This window comes from Giraffa tippelskirchi, chromosome 1 (assembly GCF_054371585.1).
Source record: "Giraffa tippelskirchi isolate mGirTip1 chromosome 1, T2T-mGirTip1v1.2.pri, whole genome shotgun sequence".
Lineage (NCBI taxonomy): Eukaryota > Metazoa > Chordata > Mammalia > Artiodactyla > Giraffidae > Giraffa > Giraffa tippelskirchi.
Window position 1 is genome coordinate 47,563,176 of NC_137275.1, and position 22,035 is coordinate 47,585,210.

The following is a 22,035-nucleotide window of genomic DNA, read 5'->3' on the forward strand; positions in this document are numbered from 1 at the left end:
TTGTCTCTTACAACAGTCTTTATTTTAAAGTCTGTTTTGTCTGATATGAGCATCGTTTCTCCAGCTTTCTTTTGACTTCCATTTGAATTGAATATCTTTTTCCACTCTCTTACTTTCACTCTGTATGTGTTCCTAGGCTTGAAGTGAGTCTCTTGTAGACATCATATGTATGAGTCTTGCTTTTGTATTCATGATGCAGTATTTTAAAGCTCTAGAATAATGTCTATATCTTTTCTCTTTCTCTGTTTTAAATGTATTAATACAGAGCTAATCTTTTTATGAATGAAAAGTGGCCTGAAACCCACATGCTGCTTGAGCTGGTTTGTTAAAATATCTTAAAATCTAAGTGATGCTACACTATTTTCTTCATTTTGATGGGAAATTGGGTAAGGGGAGCAAAGAGTGTTGTATTAAAGAAACTTAACAAGTGATTTTTCTGTTTCCCAAATGTAATTAGCAGTCTCTTTCCTCCACACCTTTGCATAAGCCATTCCTGCACAAAGTTTCTTATAGCAATGCTTGAACATTACTCCTTATCTTCCCTGCTCTGACCCAACCATGGCTAATTGCTGAATTTCCTTTAGGGGGTCTGCAGACTTTTGGTTTTTGATTTTTCTAACCCTATAAGTTATTTTCTTAACTGAGCCAAGATTTTAAAAATTGAGACTTTATGTTCAAAAACCCCAGCATTCCACTTGTTGTTGTTTTTTTTTTTTTAAGAAGAATATCAAAAGTTATAACAACACTGGACTATCTCTCCAAGACTAGATCTGAGATAAATAACCTTACTCATGAGAATATTACTTTAGATTTTCCCACAAAGTTTAGGTATTTTTAAGGAAGATAGTATAATTTGATTTTTAAAGGGATCAGTGCCTTCTTTTTGTGGTTTTGAAATTAACATTATTTGTTTAAGAAAGTAGACTAGTTTCATTGTGGAGATCAAGGCAGTTCTTAAACTTTTGGCTGGGGACAGATCATACTCTCTTGATATACCAATGTCAGACACGTTTTAGGGAGACTGAGTAATCTCTAGATGAAATTAAGAAATGTAACTTTCGAATAGTAATGACATTAAAAGTTGTTGTTCATCATTATTTGACACTGAAGATTAGCAGGAATTCAGTTCAGTTCAGTCATTCAGTCATGTCCGACTCTTTGTGACCCAACGAACCACAGCACGCCAGGCCTCCCTGTCCATCATCAACTCCCAGAGTTTACCTAAACTCATGTCATTGAATCAGTTACCATCTCATCCTCTGTCGTCCCCTTCTCTTCCTGCCTTCAGTCTTTGCAAACATCAGGTTCTTTTCAAATGAGTCAGCTCTTCGAATAAGGTGGCCAAAATATTGGAGTTTCAGCTTCAACATCAGTCCTTCCAATGAACACCCAGGACTGATCTCCTTTTAGGATGGACTGGTTGGATCTCCTTGCAGTCCAAGGGACTCTCAAGAGTCTTCTCCAAAACCATAGTTCAAAAGCATCAATTCTTCGGCACTCAGCTTTGTTTATAGTCCAACTCTCACATCCATACATGACCACTGGAAAAATCATAGCTTTGACTAGACAGACCTTTGTTGACAAAGTAATGTCTCTGCTTTTTAATATGCTGTCTAGGTTGTTCATAACTTTGCTTCCCAGGAGTAAGCATCTTTTAATTTCATGGCTGCAATAACCATCTGCAGTGATTTTGGAGCCCCCAAAAATAAAGTCTGACACTGTTTCCAGTGTTTCCCCATCTATTTCCCATAAAGTGATGGGACCAGATGCCATGATCTTAGTTTTCTGAACGTTGAGCTTTAAGCCAACTTTTTCAGGACTAGAAAAGAATAACTTAAGTTTATTAGCTTTTGATCTGTTTTGTGTCAAATGTTAAATTAAATGTTATTTATGTATTATATATAATCTACTTTTCCTATTTCCAACTATGAAATGTCTACAGGTCCAGTTTCCAAGTTTATCTCTAAAAATACCATGCTCATTCCTTCCTCCAGTATTCACATATTGCCTATAACTAAAACCATTTCGTATCTCCCCTTTGGATACCCAGATCTTTCCTACCCTCCAGGATCTAAAATAAAGTTCTCTTTTTTCAAGCATCCTTTTTTTTTTTTTAAATAAAGTATTGCCTATTAGAAAGGATATGGACTTTAGAGGTGGACAAACTCCTGAGAAATCTGTATGCAGGTCAAGAAACAACAGTTAGAACTGGACATGGAACAACAGACTGGTTCCAAATCGGGAAAGGAGAACTTCAGGGCTATATATTGTCACCCTGCTTATTTAACTTATATGTTAAAGGACATCATGAATAGAGTCCATCATGAGAAATGCTGGACTGGATGAAGCACAAGCTGGAATCAAGATTGCTGCAAGAAATATTAATAACCTCAGATATGCAGATGACACCTCAATTATGGCAGAAAGTGAAGAACTAAAGAGCCTCTTGATGAAAGTTAAAGAGGAGAGTGAAAAAGTTGGCTTAAAACTCAACATTCAGAAAACTAAGATCATGGCATCTGGTCCCATCACTTCATGGCAAATAGATGGGGAAACAGTGGAAACAGTGACAGACTTTACTTTTGGGAGCTCCAAAATCAGTGCAGATGGTGACTGCAACCATAAAATTAAAACTTGCTCCTTGGAAGAAAAGTTATGACCTTATGACCAACCTAGATAGCATATATAAAAGCAGAGACATTACTTTGCCAACGAAGGTCCATCTAGTCAAGGCTATGGTTTTTCCAGTGGTCATGTATGGATGTGAGAGTTGGATGGTGAAGAAAGCTGAGCGCTGAAGAATTGATGCTCTTGAACTGTGGTGTTAGAGAAGACTCTTGAGAGACCCTTGGACTGCAAGAAGATCCAACCAGTCCATCCTAAAGGAGATCAGTGCTGGGTGTTCATTGGAAGGACTGATGTTGAAACTGAAACTCCAGTACTTTGGCCACCTCATGCAAAACGTCGACTCATTGGAAAAGACCCTGATGCTGGGAAGGATTGGGGGCAGGAGGAGAAGGGGACGACAGAATATGAGATGCTCGATGGCATCGCTGACTCGATGGACATGGGTATGGGTAGACTCCGGGAGTTGGTGATGGACAGGGAGGCCTGGCGTGCTGCGATTCATGGGGTCGCAAAGAGTCGGACACGACTGAGCGACTGAACTGAACTGAGACAGCATAGATTGGTCATAACTAAGAACTAAGAACATAACTAATAACTAGAACTAAGATGGACTGGAGTGGGTGAATTTAACTCAGATGACCATTATATCTACTACTGTGGGCAGGAATCACTTAGAAGAAATGGAGAAGCCATCATGGTCAACAAAAGAGTCTGAAATGCAGTACTTGGGTGCGGTCTCAAAAACGACGGAATGATCTCTGTTTGTTTCCAAGGCAAACCATTCAGTATCACAGTAATCCAAGTCTATGCCCCGACCAGTAACGCTGAAGAAGCTGAACTTGAACGGTTCTATGAAGACCTACAAGACCTTTTAGAACTAACACCCAAAAAAGATATCCTTTTCATTATATGGGACTGGAATGCAAAAGTAGGAAGTCAGGAAGCACCTGGCATAACAGGCAAATTTGGCCTTGGAGTACAGAATGAAGCAGGGCAAAGGTAATAGAGTTTTGCCAAGAGAACGCACTGGTCATAGCAAACACCCTCTTCAAACAACACAAGAGAAGACTCTACACATGGACAAAACCAGATGGTCAACACCGAAATCAGATTTATTATATTCTTTGCAGCCAAAGATGGAGAAGCTCTATATAGTCAGCAAAAACAAGACCGAGAGCAGACTGTGGCTCAGATCATGAACTGCTTATTGCCAAATTCAGACTTAAATTGAAGAAAGTAGGGAAAACCACTAGACCATTCAGGTATGACCTAAATCAAATCCCTTATGATTATACAGTGGAAGTGACAAATAGGTTTAAGGGACTAGATCTGATAGAGTGCCTGATGAACTATGGACAGAGGTTCCTGACATTGTACAGGAGACAGGTTTCAAAACCATCCCCATGGAAAAGAAATGCAAAAAAGCAAAATGGCTGTCTGAGGAGGCCTTACAGATAGCTGCAAGAAGAAGAGAAGCGAAAAGCAAAGGAGAAAAGGAAAGATATTTCCATCTGAATGCAGAGTTCCAAAGAATAGCAAGGAGAGTTAAGAAAGCCTTCCTCAGTGATCAATGCAAAGAAATAGAGGAAAACAACAGAATGGGAAAGACTAGAGATCTCTTCAAGAAAATTAGAGATACCAAGGGATCATTACATGCAAAGATGGGCTCGGTAAAGGACAGAAATGGTAGGGACCTAACAGAAGCAGAAGATATTAAGAAGAGGTGGCAAGAATACACAGAAGACCTGTACAAAAAAGATCTTCACGACCCAGATAATCACGATGGTGTGATCACTCACCTAGAGCCAGACATCCTGGAATGTGAAGTCAAGTGGGCCTTAGAAAGCATCACTACGAACAAAGCTAGTGGAGGTGATGGAATTCCAGTTGAGCTATTTCAAATCCTCAAAGATGATGCTGTGAAAGTGCTGCACTTGATATGCCAGCAAATCTGGAAAACTCAGCAGTGGCCACAGGACTGGAAAAGGTCAGTTTTCATTCCAATCCCAAAGAAAAGCAATGCCAAAGAATGCTCAAACTACCACACAGTTACACTCATCTCACACGTTAGTAACGTAATGCTCAAAATTCTCCAAGCCAGGCTTGAGCAATACGTGAATCGTCAACTTTCAGATGTTCAAGCTGGTTTTAGAAAAGGCAGAGGAACCAGAGATCAAATTGCCAACATCTGCTGGATCATCGAAAAAGCTAGAGAGTTCCAGAAAAACATCTATTTCTGTTTTATTGACTATACCAGAGCCTTTGACTGTGTAGATCACAATAAACTGTGGAAAATTGTGAAAGAGATGGGAATACCAGACCATTTGACCTGTCTCTTGAGAAACCTGTATGCAGGTCAGGAAGCAAGAGTTCGAACTGGACATGGAACAACAGACTGGTTCCAAATAGGAAAAGGAGTACGTCAAGGCTGTATATTGTCACCCTACTTATTTAACTTATAAGCAGAGTACATCATGAGGAACGCTGGGCTGGAAGAAACACAAGCTGGAATCAAGATTGCCGGGAGAAATATCAATAACCTCAGATATGCAGGTGATACCACCCTTATGGCAGAAAGTAAAGAAGAACTAAGAGCCTCTTGATGAAAGTGAAAGAGGAGACTGAAAAAGTTGGCTTAAAGCTCAACGTTCAGAAAACGAAGATCATGGCATCTGGTGCCATCACTTCATGGGAAGTAGATGGGGAAACAGTGGAAACAGTGTCAGACTTTATTTTTTTGGGCTCCAAAATCACAACTGAGCGACTGAACTGGACTGAACTGAGACAGCATGTTAAAAAGCAGAGACGTTACTTTGCCAACAAAGGTCCATCTTTTCAAAGCTATGGTTTTTCCAGTGGTCATGGATAGATGTGAGAGTTGGACTATAAAGAAAGCTGAGCACTGAAGAATTGATGCTTTTGAACTGTGGTGTTGGAGAAGACTCTTGAGAGTCCCTTGGACTGCAAGGAGATCCACCCAGTCCATCCTAAAGGAAATCAGTCCAAAATATTCATTGGAAGGACTGATGCTGAAGCTGAAACTCCAAAACTTTGGCCACCTGATGAGAAGAGCTGATTGGAAAAGACCCTGATGCTGGAAAAGATTGAAGGCAGGAGGAGAAGGGGATGACAGAGAATGAGATGGTTGGATGGCATCACTGACTCAATGGACAGTTTGGGTAGGCTCCGGGAGTTGGTGTTAGACAGGGAAACCTGGCGTGCTACAGTCGTGGGGTCACAAAGATTTGGACATGACTGAGCTGAACCGAAACTTGATTTTGAAACCAAATCTGCTAATCTGTGTGCCTGTGTAGACAATTTTAGCTTTCCTGATCCTCCATTTCCCCATAAAATCATAAAAATTGGTGTAATTAATTGCCTCACTTTTTATTAGAAAAATATTATAACATGCTAGACCTCTGAAGATTCATAAAGTGTTAACATATTTTTCTCTAACATTTAATAATCCAAAGTAGTAGCTCATAAGATGCATAAGCCTCAAAGTTGTGTCTATTTGATTTACCCACATTTTAAGATGTTTACATTAGTTTTCAACACTAGAAAAATATTGATATTTTAAATAAACCTCTAAATTCTTGTTTCTGTTTAGAAAATTTGAAGATGTGGGAACCCTGGGCCTCTGTTACTAAACAGTAGCAACCCATGGGTAGCTTTTTTGAGAAAACATGTTTCAGTGTGGCTCAGTATCTATTTTGCCCATTGCACGTACTTATTTGCCTTTCTTGGGTCTGATTATCATTTGAATTTGCTATCCTGGTGTTAAGCCATGTATTTTTGTATTTGAATATATTCTACCTGTCATCTTTAACTATATGTATATATATATTTCATTGTCTGTGCATGCATGCTTAGTTGCTCAGTCATGTCCAACTCCTTGCAGTCCCATGAATTGTAGCCCACCAGGCTCCTCTGTCCATGGGTTTTCCCAGGCAAGAATTCTGAAGTGAGTTGCCATTTCCTTCTCCAGGGGATCTTCCCGATCCAGGGATTGAAGCCCGGTTTCCTGTATTGCAGGCAGATTGTTTACTGCTGAGCCACTGGTGATGCCCATCATAGTCTATAGTGTATAAAAATACCATATATTTTAATATACCTTGTTATATATAATGTATATTGTATGCCTTATCTTATTATATATTATAAATATATAAATGGGACTCCCCTGATAACTCAGTTGGTAAAGAATCCACCTGCAATGCAGGAGACCCTGGTTCAATTTCTGGGTTGGGAAGATCCATTGGAGAAGGGATAGGCTACCCACTCCAGTATTCTCTGGCTTCGCTTGTGGCTCAGCTCCTAAAGAATATGCCTGCAATGTGGGAGACCTGGATTCGATCCCAGATTAGGAAGATCCCCTGGAGCAGGGAACGGCTACGCACTCCAGTATTCTGGCCTGGAGAATTTCATGGATTGTACAGTCCATGGGGTTGCAAAGAGTCAGACATGACTGAGCAACTTTAAGGACTTCCCTGTAGCTCAAACAGTAAAGAATCTGTGTGCAATACAGGAGACACAGGGTTCGATCCCTGGGTCGGGAAAATGCTCTGGAGAAGGGAATGCAATCCACTCCAGTATTCTTGCCTGGAGAATCCAATGGACAGGGGAGCCTGGCATGCTACAGTCCATGGGGTTGCAAAGAATCGGACACTACTGAGTGACTAGCACACAGACATATATAAATAAATTCCTAGATGGCACATATGTGATTTTAAAAAATCTTCAAATCTCTACCAGCTTCTAGTTGTTTGTCACATCATAAGTTAATAAATACTGGTTAAATTCTAGTATAAGGTTAAAAGGTGTAAAGATGTAATATGTCCGTGGAATTAATTTTATCTATCATCAATATACCTTCCATCTCTCTATAAGACTATGAAGGAGGATACATGCAGAGGGGGAAAAAAGCTTATTTTTTTCTCTTTTCAGCACTACGATTGGTTTTTCAGGGATTTTATTCTGTTCACTGAAACTTTAGTATGCATACATTCTGAAAATTCTTTGTTTTGATCAGTTTTTACTTCTGTAGCTCTCCCACTGGGAAATTGTACTTGCTCTTTGTTTAATTTAGCTGTTACATAAATATGTTGAAATGCTCCACTATTTCAGTTCCTACTGTGAAAATATTTTGTAAGCAGCAGTATTAAAGCACTTTTTTTTCTCTCAGCTGTATAGATCATAGGAATTTGAAAGCAGCCAGAGAATGTAAACCTTATCCAGCAGACCTCCTCATGGCACCACTGGGGCTCTGGAAAGAAAATGTCCACAGCTCACCTCTAGATTGAAAAACCTCAACTAGGGCCCAGCATACATGACTCCTGTTCCAACTAATGTTTTAATTTTAAATAATAATTTAGCTTTTTATGACGATGTGAAGCAAATAAAATGGATTTCACTGAAATAGTTATGTTTCAATCCTCATAATCTAAATCAACTAGTATTTATTAAACTTACTATGTAGTTTTATTTTCACAAGAGCTCTATGAGATATGTACTGTTATTATCTCATCTTACGGCAGGGAAATCTGAGTGACTTTTTGAGAGTTAGACAGCTAGTGATGGTGGATGTGAGATTTCCATTATGGCCATCAGACTTCAGCTTCCATGTCTGTAACCATTAGGCCACCTGCTTTGTCATCATGTGCTTATTTTCTCTATTCTGCCTTACATTTGTCATGTCCATGTGTAAGAACTGATATAATGTTGACCAGGTTTTCAGTCTATCTGTGACTGTTTGAATGTTAACTTCTAAAGTTAAAAATTTCTACCTTCATTACACAGTTCTATTAAACTGTATCTCTACTGTTCTGATTCACCATTTCACCTATCTGTGAAATTTTGAAATTGCTATAGTGGTAATTTTCTTCCTCTGCAAATATCTCTACTGATGTTTGCCACTTTAAAAACAAGCAAGCAAAAACACTTCAGCTATGATGACTTTGGATGAGCAAAATAATTCTTTTAATAAGTATGCCTCAAGCCTTTTCTCGATTGCTCAAAAAAATCTCATTTCCTGTAGAGATAGTGTTGATCTTCAACTTTTAATTTCACCCTTTTTATGTAAAGAGTGCCTGATGGGATGAAAAGCTGTGTACTTTCTATTTAAGAGAGGGTTTTTCATTCAACTTTTTAATGTCTTCATTTTTTCAAAAGCTATATCCAGTGCTGGATGAGGCACTATGTAGGAGACCAAAGGATTGGAAGTTGGACTTCACAGTTGAGAATTAAAACATATGAACAACTGGCTAAATAACTTAAATCCATATAAGGTGACCCTGAGCAGTGAAAGTCAGTGTTCCAGTCCTCTAGTGCTGGGTTGAAGCACAGTTGAGTCAGGTGATGTTAATCAAGGGCTTTGGAAAAAAGTACCATCCAGTTCTGGTTCTGTAGTCATATCCTCTGCCTGGCTTTCATTTCCCACTTATCTGTAAGAAATTGGAGGAGGCACATAAGTCAGATTCTGGGCTATCTTTTTTGTTACACTTTATTTTTCTGACTCGAAAACAAAACCAGACTTAACTGTGAATGTTTAAAAACTATAAAAAAGTATGAAGAAAAATATCGTCATCCAACACCCAGAGAAATCCACTGTAAACAATTAATTATCTATTTTTCCAGGTCTATGTGCTTAACTGTTTAAACACCTCTTTGTTGCCTTTATATTATATATGTTCAACGAATTTAGGATCGTATTGTTTATGTACAGTTTGTTTATGTTTATTTTTAGTTCACTTTTTCTCACTTAACCCAGAAGTCAGAGGAGCATGAAATACATGACTAGTTTGCATACATTTAGTATTGCTCAAAAGGATGTTTTAATGCCTTTGTCATGTTTTCTTCTGTGACGATTAGTGTATTGTTATTCTGCTATTACATCTGCTCTTCATTTTTTAATTGAGGTACAGTTGATTTATAGTATTATGTTAGTTTTAGTTGTATAACAGTGATTGAATAATTTTATAGATTCTACTCCATTTAAAATTATTATAATGGCTGTATGTGCTGTGCTATACATTATATCCTTGTATCTTATTTACTTTGTAGATAACAGTTTGTATTAGTCCTGTATCTCTATCTTGCCCCTTCCCCATTTCTCTCTCCCTGTTGGTAACCACTGGTTTGTTCTCTATATCTGTGACTCTGTTTCTGTTTTGCATTTCTGTATTCATTTATTTTTTTTATTTTTTAGATTCCACATATAAATGATACAATACTTATCTTTCTTTCTTGACATATTTCACTGCGCCTAATGCCTCCAGTTCCATCCATATTGTTATAAATGGCAAAATTTTATTTTTTATAGCTGAATAATATTCATTTTTTATATCTCATATCTTCTTTACCCATTCATCTGTTAGTGGAAACTGAGGTTGCTTTCATATGGTGGAAATTGTAAATAACGCTGCTAAGAACATTGGAGTGCATGTATCTTTTTGAATTAGTGTTTTCATTTTCTTCAAATATATACCTATTAGTGGAATTGCTGGATCATATGATAGCTACATTTTTATGGTAGATAAATTTTGAGGAACCTCCATACTGTTTTCCATAGTAGCTACACCAATTTATATTCCCACATACAGTGTACTAGGGTTCCCTTATCTCCATGTCATAGCTGATATTTGTTATTTGTATTCTTGTTGATGATAACCATTCTGACAGGTGTGAGGTGATACCTCACTGTGGTTTTATTTGATTTCTCTGATGATTAGTGATGTTGAGCATTTTTTCATGTGCTGGTTGGCCATCTGCATGTCCTCTTTGAAAAAAATGTCTCTGTTCTTCTGCCCATTTTTATTCTGTTTATATTTGGTATTGAGTTGTATAAGTTGTTTGTATATTTTAGATATTAAGCCCTATCAGTTATACAATTTGCAAATATTTTCTCCCATTCAGTAGTTTGTCTTTTTGTTGTGTTGATGTTTTCCTTTGCTGTGTAAAAGCTTTTAAGTTTGATTAGGTCCCATTTGTTTATATTTGCTTTTGTTTCCTTTGCGTTAGGAGGTGGATCCAAAACAATATTACGGCAGTTTTTGTCAAAGAATGTTCTGCCTATGTTTTCTTCTAGGAATTTTATAGCTTCTGGTCTTACATTTAGGTCTTTAATCCATTTTGAGTTTATTTTTGGATATGGTATAGCCATATGGAAAAGTTTGGCAATTCCTCAAAAAATTAAAAATTGATCCCTGGGTTGGGAAGATCCCTTGGAGAAGAAAATGGCAACCCACTCCAATACTCTTGCCTGGAAAATCCCATGGACGGAGAAGCTTGGTAGGCTACAGTCCATGGGGTCGCGAAGAGTCAGACACGACTGAGTGACTTCACTTCACTTCGCTTCATGATCCAGCAACCCACTTCTAGGTGTATATTCTAAAGGAATGAAATCATTTCCATAGGGAATGATAGCTGCACCCTCATGTTCATTGTTTGATTATTTACAATAGCCAAGGTATGGAAATAAGTATCTATTGATGGATGAATGGATAAGGATAATATCCTGTACAGGTTTCTCTTACTACTCGAAAGCAGAATGTTCCTGTGAAACTTTTCTTAAGCTGAAATGGCCTAAAGTGAAGCATCAATTACCTTATGATACACACATCTCACTAACAGATGCATGAAATAAATCTAGATAAAGCACAGATGCTCAAACACAGTTCAAACTATGATGACTTGATGCTAAGATACTGAGTATAGTTAATGGGGAAGAAGCTTGGTGATGCCACTCTTGCTGCTGGTACACACTATTTATATAACAGCCTTAGTGCAAAACAGATGCTGAATGCTATTTTCACTTTTTGCCTTTTTTCATATATGTGAAAAGTCTTCTCTGGATTTCTTTTAACTAACAAAAACTAGTACTAAAAGCCAAGTAGTGTAAAGCAAACCTTTGAAAAAGCAGGATATAAATCTCCTGGAGGAGGGCATAGCAACCCACTCCAGTACTCTTGCCGGGAGAATCCCATGGACAGAGGAGCCTGGTGGGCTACAATCCACAGGGTTGCACAGAGTTGGACACAACTGAAGCGACTTAGCACACAGCATACACTAATACAGTATGTTGATTATTGATACTCACAATTAATATATAAACATTGATGTGTAATATTATTATTGTATAATATTTTCTAAATAATATAAACTGTTATTCAGCCATAAATAGAAGAAAATTCAATTTCAGACAACAAGGATGGATCTTAAGGGCTAAGTGACTTAAGTCAGACAGAGAAAAACAAATACTGAATGATCTCAGTAACTCAGAAACAGAGTAGAGTTGCAGTGGGGAGAGGGAACTTGGGTGATAATGGTCAAAAGGTACACACTTCCAGTTATAAGATGAGTAAATTAGGGGGATATAATGTATTACGTGCTTGAAAATTGCTGAGAGTGTATCTTAAATGTTCTCACCACACCCACACCCATACTGCCCTACACACATATAACTATGTGAGGTGATGGCTATGTTAACTGGCCTTACTCTGGTAATCATTTTGCAATATATTGTTGTTGTTCAGCTGCTCAGTCATCTCGGACTCTTTGCACACACCAGGCTTGCAATATATGTGTCTATGAAATCGGCGCATTGTAGCCATTAAACTTATACTTTGTTATATGTCAATTATATCTCACTAAAGCTGGGGGAAAAAGGGTGTCTTCTTACTAGAACACAGATGAATTTGTACTGAACTGCAAAGCAGGTGCTCTTGGGGGCTACCTACTTTCTTGGATCCTGTTATAAACCAAAACACCTCCAATGGCAACTCTACTATCCTTAATGCCTATATTCCCAAGTAACATTTATTGCCTCTTTATTCCTCTGTCATTTTCAATTCCGTCACTGCTCAATCTCCTTGTCATTTCTGTTTGAATCCAAAGAGGAAGAAGTACATTGGCTCCAGCATTTTTTAAACTTGAACCAGTTCTCATTTATTGTCACAAGCCAACCCAATGGATTCACTGCCCTTGGATTAGATGCCTAGCCCAAGACCACTGACTTCTCTTTCTATGGAGACATGGAAATGTGATAGAAAGCCTGGATGCGTAATAATTTCCCTCATCAGGAATAATGGTTTCAGCAGCTTGCTATGGTTACTGGCAAACAATGCATTTGGCCTATGGAGAACAGCAATTTATTCTCACTAATATATGACGTGGTAAATAACTATACTTTTTTTTTTTTTACAATGTTAGTAATTTACATTTCTGCAGTGTTTCATAGGCTAAAATTGTGTTCACTTATATAATTTCATGTGATACTTCATATTACATTTTAGGGGAATAGAAAATGGATCTTAATATTGAGATATGTTTTCCATGTGTGATATCTATACTATACAAATTATTCTACATTTGAGAAATTTACAAGATACTTACGTTCATTTAGCAATCTGTTTCTTTTTTTTTTTCTTGAAAATGCTCACTAACTTGTTCTAATAAACAATAATTATCCCTGGATGTAGGAATAATTAACACTAAGAATGATAGTTGATAGAATCACATAGCTGATAGAATTTCTGGAAACAGCTATATACCTCACTCAATTCAACATCTTCATTTTAACAATGCTATGTCCATTTATCCATCTTTCTTTAGATCATTAAGGAAGACGTGCTCTGATTTTTGCTTTAATCTAATTATCTTTGCAATAAATTCTGGAATTAATCACCTAGGGAAAAATGTTTTCTTTCATAAAATGAAATACTTCTTTTTGTTGAAAATAAGGTTACAGAACTTGTATTTCTGTCTTTGTAATAGCTGTGAGAAAGCACAGGGCTGGATTTAATTTTCAAATATAATTATATGGGCATATTTTTAAAAACAATTATTGTCTTCAATTCATTAGACAGATTGTTGAGTGAACAAAACTATGGGTTAAGCATTTTGTAGGCCCTTACATTTAGCTGTAGTTTGTATATGATTATCTAATGGTGTATTTCCATTTGCTTGTGTAAATGTGTATTTCCATTTTCATGTAAGCCACCTCAGTCATTTTGGAAAGCAGTTTTCTGGTCAAGTAAATCTTATTGAGCGCATACTGTGTGTTCAAAAGTGTTTCAATGGAAAGCTAATAGGAGTAAATACTATGGGGGGACATACATTCTAGTGAGGATTGGACAAAAAAGATTAGGAAAACTATTAGTAATAAAATAAGTTGAAAACTCCTCCATGCCATGATATAATTCCCTTTGCTTCATGGTGCCAAGGACATTACTGAGAATAATGAAACCTGCTAACCTGAACAAAATGACGTATATCAGCAATTGATTTAACTTTTAGTATTGATAATGGAGTAAAACCTTGGGAAGAGCTGATGGTGCAAGGTGGAGACTTGTATTGCTAGCTTAGCAGAATATCTATAGAGAAATATACTATAAATAAATATACACATACATATGTATATACACACTATATATATATGTATGTATGTATATGTAGGTTAGGCAGAGTAAATGCATATATAATGTATATGTTTACAGATATAATTGACCCTTGAACAGCACAGATTTCAACTGCACAGATCCACTTATAGGCAGATTTCTTTCTATAATAAATGCTATAATACTACATAATCGGAGTTTGGTTGAATCCACAGATGTGGAATTGAGAATATGGTGGAACCATTAATACAGAAGGCAGACTGTAAAGGTATAGAAGAATTTTTACTTGTGCTGATGGTTGGCACCCTTAACTCCTGTGTTGATTAAAAGAGTCAACTCTATATAATATACACAGACACATAACACATGTATACACACATATACATAGGTACCACATATTGAATATGTAAAAGAAAAGGGAAACATTTTGCACATTTTGGATAGTATTGTTCTAATAGAACAGGAATAGTGAATACTTGTGTAACTTTTATACAGTTTGCCTCTCTGTTTAACTAAGTAAGTGCTCAATATATCTTCAGTGAATAAATGAACAAGAAAGAAATTGCTTTCAAAGCATTATAAGAAAATAGGATGCTCACTGTAGATAAATGTAGATAAAAGCTGAATACTAATCACACTAGGGCACAACATAGGCTTTGATTATGTGACATTGTTTTATAAATAGTGTAAGTTTGCATACAAATTATAGATGTTCAAAAAGTGGCAGGGCAGCTTCTTTCACTGAGCCATACCTAGTTAATTCAGGGCCTTTCACAGAATACATGCTCATTAGATTTGGTTGTAGTAATTTAAAAAAAAAATGCACATTAAAAGCTAATTTAGGCATGTCTAAAAACAAAGGTTAAGAGTAGGTTATGTTAGCTACTTAGTAATTAAAATGAACTGACTTTGATTAATATTAAGTGTTAACCAGTTTTGAAATACCAACTTTCAAAGCCTTATAAACAGTGAAGTAGCACAACTCTGGCACTAATTGGGTCTTCCTGGGAGCCTAATAAGGCTGAATGTCTTTTACTTAGCAATGCTACTTAGCGCTTTCTCCTCAGAAGGAGGCTGGAGTGAAGGTGGCTGGGACTTGACTTCTTGTGTCCCTTCCAATGGTGATCACCTATAAGCTTGCTAGAACACTTAAGACCCACCTCCTCAGAAACATCTTCAGGGACACTCATCATTGCTTAAAAAACTGTTCATCTTTCATTGAAAGGACTAGTATTTTCAGTGAGTGATCTTCTAAGGCAGAAGGGACTGACTGTTTACTGGCACAGTAAACAGTGTCCACGCGGAATCACTGCCTCTTACCACTTTCTGCCAGCAAGGGGTTAAGTAGAGGATTCCAAGGCTGGAATGGAGATGGCTCCACCTGGTTCCCTTGTTCCTATAAGTGGTGATTACCCCTGCGCCCCTAGTAGGTCAGAGGACTCAACCTTCTCTTTGCTCTTTATCTTTGTGTCAGATTTGTCTGAAGAACCTGGAGAAATTTCACTTGGAGAAATGCTTTTCTCTTGGTTTTCCTTTTACTTCACTGGTCTCTCTTCCTTGGTCTTTTCCCTGGCTTTTTTATAACTCCCTAGCCTCTAAATTTTGTAATAACTCAGGACTTGCATAAATTTCTACTGATGCATAAAAAATACCTCAAAGTTGGCTCAGATGGTAAAGAATCTGCCTTCAATGCAGGAAACCCAGGTTCGATCCCCAGGTGGGAAAGATCCTCTTGAGAAAGGAATGGCTACCCACTCTGGTATTTTTGCCTGGAGAACTCTATGGACAGAGGAGTGTGGTGGGCCCTGCTTGGGGTCCTTGGTCTTTGTGTCACAAAGAATCAGAAACAACTGAGCAACTGACACTTTCCAGTTGTTTTAAACAGCACACATATATTATCTCACAGTTTCTTTGGATCAGAAGTCTAGATACAGCTCAATTAGGTCTTCTGAAAGACTGCAGACAAGGTGTCAGCTGGTGTGGAGGTATCATCTGAATCTTTACTAGAGAAGAATTTATTTCCAAGCTAAACAGGTTGTTGGCAAAATATATTTTCTTAAGGCTATAGAAGTGAGGTCTTCATTTCTTGGCTGAAGTTTAGAGACATTACAAGAAGCCAGCTAGAGGCCGCCCTCAGTTCTTTGCCTAGTGGGTTCCCCAACATGGCTCTTGCCTCACAGAAATCAGCTAGCAAGGGAGAAACTCCAACATTGTGGGCACTGTATACTTTATTGTAGTACTGTGGTCACAGTGTCAATCATGGGCATGTGGTCATGTATTCTATTGGTTAGAAGCAAGTTAAGGTCCTGCCCACGTTCTAGGGAATGGGAATCAAACAAGAGCATGATCCCCAGGAGGCAGGAAGGAGTGAGGCACCTTAAGAATCTACTCACCCCGAAGGCTAGTCTCTGTCATCTTTCTTCTCTGTCTGTACTCACTTCCTCTTGTATCTCATGTCTTTATTACTATCAATGAGTTGACAACCCTGTTTTATATTTAAAACTTGATATCCTTCTGTAAGGGGCTTCCTCTGTAGCTCAGCAGTAAAGAATCCAGTGTTCTCACTAGGAAAATCCCATGGACAGAGGAACCTGACAGGCTAACAGTCTGTAGGGTCACAAGAGCCAAATGTGACTGAGTTGGCACACACAAGCACACACAAATCCTTCTGTAAACTCCACACTGATAAGACACTGCATTCTTTATATTGTTCCTCTTGAGTATATTTGATAGATACCTCAAAATTCAAATATCCAAAGTCAAAATAATTATTTCCCCTAATAGTAAAAATACCTGCTTTACCAGTGGTTTCACAGTCCCACTAAATGGCAGCTATATTCTATGCTTTCAGTTCCTCAGATCAAGAAACTTGTGTCATTTTTGATTCTTCTTCTCTCTTATCCAAGACCCAATTTATTAAATCTCTTAGTTTTTAATTGGCCATTTCTTGATTAGTATCCTTATCAATGAGAAGAAATTGAGGAAAACAATAGAATGGGAAAGGCTAGAGATCTCTTCAAGAAAATTAGAGATAGCATGGAAACATTCCATGGAAAGATGGGCACAAAAAAGGACAGAAATGGTATGGATCTAACAGAAACAGAAGATATTAAGAAGAGGTGGCAAGAATACACAGAAGAACTATACAAAAAAGATCTTCATGACCCAGATAACCATGATGATGCGATCACCTACCTAGAGCCAGACATCCTGGAGTGCAAAGTCAAGTGGGCCTTAGGAAGCTATGAACAAAGCTAGTGGAGGTGATGGAATTTCAGTTGAGCTATTTCAAATCCTAAAAGATAATGCTGTGAAAGTGCTACACTCAACATGCCAGCAAATTTGGAAAACTCAACAGTGGCCACAGGACTGGAAAAGGTCAGTTTTAATTCTAATACCAAAGTAGCACAATACCAGAGTATGTTCAGACTACCTCATACTTGCATTCATCTCACACACTAGCAAATTAGTGCTCAAAACTCCCCAACCTAGGCTTCAACAGTATGTGAACTGAGAATTTCCAGATGTTCAAACTGGATTTAGAAAAGACAGAGAAACCATAGATCAAATTACCAACATCTGTTGGATCATAGAAAAAGCAAGAGAATTCAATAAAAACATCTACTTCTGCTTCATTGACTATACTAAAGCCTTTGACTGTGTGGATAACAAGAAACTGTGGAAAATTCTTAAACAGATGGGAATACCAGACCATCTTACCTGCCTCCTGAGAAATCTGTATGCAGGTCAAGAAGCAACCATTAGAACTGGACATGTAACAACAGACTAGTTCCAAATAGGAAAAGAAGTATGTCAAGGCTGTATATTGTCACCCTGCTTATTTAACTTATATGCAGAGCACATCATGTGAAATGCTGGACTTGGTGAATCACTAACTGGAATCAAGATTGCCGGGTGAAATATCAGTAACCTTAGATATGCAGATGACACCACATTTATGGCAGAAAGTGAAAAGGAACTAAAGAGCCTCTTGATGAAATTGAAAGAGGAGGGTGAAAAAGCTGGCTTAAAACTCAACATTCAAAAAACTAAGATCATGGCATCTGGTGTCATCACTTCATGGTAAATAGATGGGGAAACAATGGAAACAGAGAGATTTTATTTTCTTGGGCTGTAAAATCACTGCAGATGGTGACTGCAGCCATGAAATTAAGACACACTTGCTCCTTGGAAGAAAAGCTGTGACAAACCTAGACAGCATATCAAAAAGCTGAGACATTACTTTGCTGATAAAGATCCGTCTAGTCAAAACTGTAGTTTTTCCAGTGGTCATGTATGGATGTGAGATTTGGACCATAAAGATGAGCACTGAAGTTTGATGCTTTTGAACTGTGGTGTTGAGAAGAGTCTTTTCACTTTTGAGTGTCCCTTGGACTGCAAGGAGATCAAACAAGTCAATCCTAAAGGAAATCAGTCTTGAATATTCATTGGAAGGGCTGATGCTGAAGCGGAAGCTCCAATACTTTGACCACCTGATGCAAAGAACTGATTCATTGGAAAAGACCCTGATCCTGGGAAAGATTGAAGGCAGGAGGCGAAGGGGACGACAGAGGATGAGATGGTTGGATGGCATCACCAACTTGATGGACATGAATTTGAGCAAGCTTCGGGAATTGGTGATGGATAGGGAAACTTGATGTGCTACGGGTTCATGGGGTCACAAATAGTTGGACCTGATCCTTACGTTCAGGTAGCATTGGGATCTGATCTAAAATATAGGTCACTTGGCGACTCTGGCAACTGGAGTTGTAACGAGAAGTAACCTCTATCTCTGTTTTCTACCAGCCAGCTCAGTGCCTGCTTCTACCAGGATGGACCAGGTGAGACCCCAACCCCTCAGCTTTCTGACTTGCTGCTGATGGAAACTCTTGTGATTTTACAATGTGCCAGAGTTGCCTCTCACCAAACAGGTCTGCTTATGCCTTAATGAACCTCTCAGTACAAAGAGTAGGAAGTGCAGGTAATGGGAGTCACATACCTCCTGTCTTAACATACTCTCTCTGCAGGATTTTCTCTTCTTGGGCCTTCCCACTTTTCTTCCAATATTCTTTTTGCTCTTCTTTCATACCCACATTTTGGAAAACTGTGTGATTATCTGTTTCTGGTTAGGTAGGGCTTCCCGTCATCCACTTACACTTTGGTCGAAAGTAGTGAATAAATATATCATTTTCTCCAGGTGTATTTTTACTTTATAGAATAGAAAAAAAGTGTTCCTGTGACTGGAATTTGAGGCATTAACGTGGTGGTGAATTTGATTTAGGGCACAAACATTAGAGACTTTCATAATTGTTTCCTTGAATTCGCATGGATGAGGTAGCTGCCTATACTCTGTACATATTAGGTGAACCTTGATCAGAACTCTGCCTATTTGAGCTTGGACACAGGTAAATGGTGACTCATGGAGGTGGCAGACAGATAAAAGAGTGTGATCTCGACTACATGGGTTTTGAAAATTTTACAGACTCCTTCTGTATCTCCATAGGAAGATAGGAACCATGTCCCCTTCCTTTCATATGCTTTGCAGTTCTTTTCTTTGTACTTTATTTTTTCAAGTTTATTTAATCAGGTGTCACTTCTATAAAATATTTATTGTTGGTGGAGTAGTCTATGGTTATTTTCTCTGGATAATATAGCTCACTCTTTACTTTTTGCCTTTTTCTGTTTCCTTGAAACCTCACACTAATTCTCTAATTATATTTGTAGGAATCCGAATCTTGAACTTTCTGAGGAGAGCATCCGAGCTTCGGTGTTCCTGTCAGGTAATGACAAGATATGGGACAGGCCCATAGCGCCAAGATTAGAATTTCACTATGAGTGTCAATTTTAGATAATTTTGAGGAACTCATTTTTTTATGAAAAAAAAAGAAAAAAAGCTGAAGTGCTAGTAAGAAATTAGAAAAAAATAAAATTGACAACAAAGCCGGGGTAAAAAGTCGTATGTACTCCTAAGCAGTGTATTTATTATTCAGAATTAGTCCGACCACAGAAAGAATGGGGCATATGCAATAGGTAAATGTTTTCAAAATAAGATTATTTCCTATTGGTCAAAAATGTTTTACTTGAGAGACTAACTTGATAATCTTAACAATGTAAGAAGTTGGATGAAAAATAAAATGTGTTTATTACCAGCAAACATTTTGCAGAGGTAAACACTTATTGCAAGTACTGTACAGGCCTAGAAAAAATCTTTTTTAGCCAGCTAAGACCACCATTTGTTTTAAAATGCCATCCATCATTTCAGTGTTAAGAGCGCCCCCTGGTGTGATTGTATAATCATGCTTATGAGAAATTTAGGCACTATGTTTTTTCATTTTAAAACATTTTTATTGAATACTCTTTTATTGATGCATAGTTGATTTTTAGTGTTATCTTAATTTCAAGTATACAGTAAAGTGATTCAGAATCTTTGTAGATTATACTCCATTATAAGTTATTAAAATATAAAACTTATAATTCCGTGTCCTGTACGATATCCTTTGTTACCTTTTTTATATACTGTTTTTTAAATCTCATTTTGCTATTATATGGTGATAGCACTTCTTTTCCTGCTGTGCCAACCAGACCAGTATGGTGTGTAACTATCTGAAGAAATGTGAATTTAATTTTTTCCTTGCCCTTATCCGTTATTATATCTGGAATCAGTGTGGAACCTGAATGTAGAATTTGGGAATACTAATCCATAAACTACTTAAGTTAAAGTTAATGATCAGTAATATATGCTTTGGTAAATATGAAATATATACTGAGATAAAATTTTACAGGATAATCAAAATCTTTGATGGTGATAGCTTTGTTAAGTGCCAAATTTCTATGAGCAGTTTCTTTTTGGTAAACTCATGAACATTTTAATAATTAAATATGAAAATTAAGACATTACATTTTGGTTTTGAAATATTCATTGTGTGAAAAGATTGATCTTAAATTCTAAGTTTTTTTTTTATATTCCAGCACCCTTCTATAACCACAGAAATTCCAAATGTAAACATAATAATTCATCCTTGAATCATAAACAGAACTCTTACCCATCCCCTGAAATCACCCTCACTCCTGTAAATTATCATTCGAATGTGGCAGCAAAGTGTCTATTTTATCTATTCATTTTTCCTTGCATTTAATATTTAGTCCTTCAGTTCAGTTCAGTTCATTTCAGTCGCTCAGTCGTGGCCGACTCTTTGCGACCCCATGAATTGCAGCACGCCAGCCCTCTCTGTCCATCACCATCTCCCGGAGTCTACCCAAACCCATGTCCATCGAGTCGGTGATGCCATCCAACCATCTCATCCTCTGTCGTCCCCTTTTCCTCCTGCCTTCAGTCTTTCCCAGCATTAGGGTCTTTTCCAATGAGTCAACTCTTCGCATGAGGTGGCCAAAGTATTGGAGTTTCAGCTTCAACATCAGTCCTTCCAATGAACACCCAGGAGTGATCTCTTTCAGGATGGATTGATTCAGTCCTTAGGGAATAATTAAACCATCCTTGCAAAATGAAAATGTGTATAATATTCTAAACTACATTTCTGTAAATTTGGTAATTGCAGTTATATTCCCCCTACTGTCTATTCTCCAAACTTAAATTATCATGATGATTTTAACCATTTCTTGTAGGTTCTGTGTTCTAAACATGATCATTTACAGGGCTATCACACTGAACTCTTTGGAGTAGACTGGTTTTACTTTTTCTTCTATATGGTACCTCTTTCATTGAATTCTGAAGTCATAAGCTCAGCACAGGATTTATATTATGTCCTGGCCTGTTAACAGGATATTTTATAAAATATAGAATAAAAAAAATCAGAACAGTCAACCTATGATAGTCGACCTGTATTTGAATCTGTTGTTGAAATTTACTAGCATTGTGACCTTGAATAAGTCAGTATCCATCTCATAGCCTTAATCTCTGTGTAAAAGGGGAATGCAAATTACTACTTTGCAGAATATTGTTAATTCATCATTTATATTAATATGCATTTAAGATTTACTATCTGCCAGATTT

The 22,035-nt window shown here is 37.5% G+C and overlaps 1 protein-coding gene and 1 long non-coding RNA gene across 3 annotated transcripts in view; one reads left to right on the forward strand and one right to left on the reverse strand.

The window, feature by feature from the left end:
* The window catches only part of COX7B2 (cytochrome c oxidase subunit 7B2), a 139,047-nt gene that overhangs the window by 37,663 nt on the left and 79,349 nt on the right, over positions 1–22,035 (forward strand). For both annotated transcript variants that reach the window (XR_014061800.1, XM_081518467.1), the window contains exon 2: positions 19,749–19,804. The gene's annotated coding sequence lies outside the window, so the exon portion shown is untranslated. The remainder of the gene's footprint in view (positions 1–19,748; positions 19,805–22,035) is intronic.
* Positions 8,585–15,324, reverse strand: LOC145516851 (uncharacterized). The gene is made up of 2 exons (XR_014061819.1): positions 15,185–15,324; positions 8,585–9,071 (listed from the first exon to the last, which is right to left on the reverse strand). It is a non-coding gene; the product is annotated as an uncharacterized LOC145516851 (long non-coding RNA).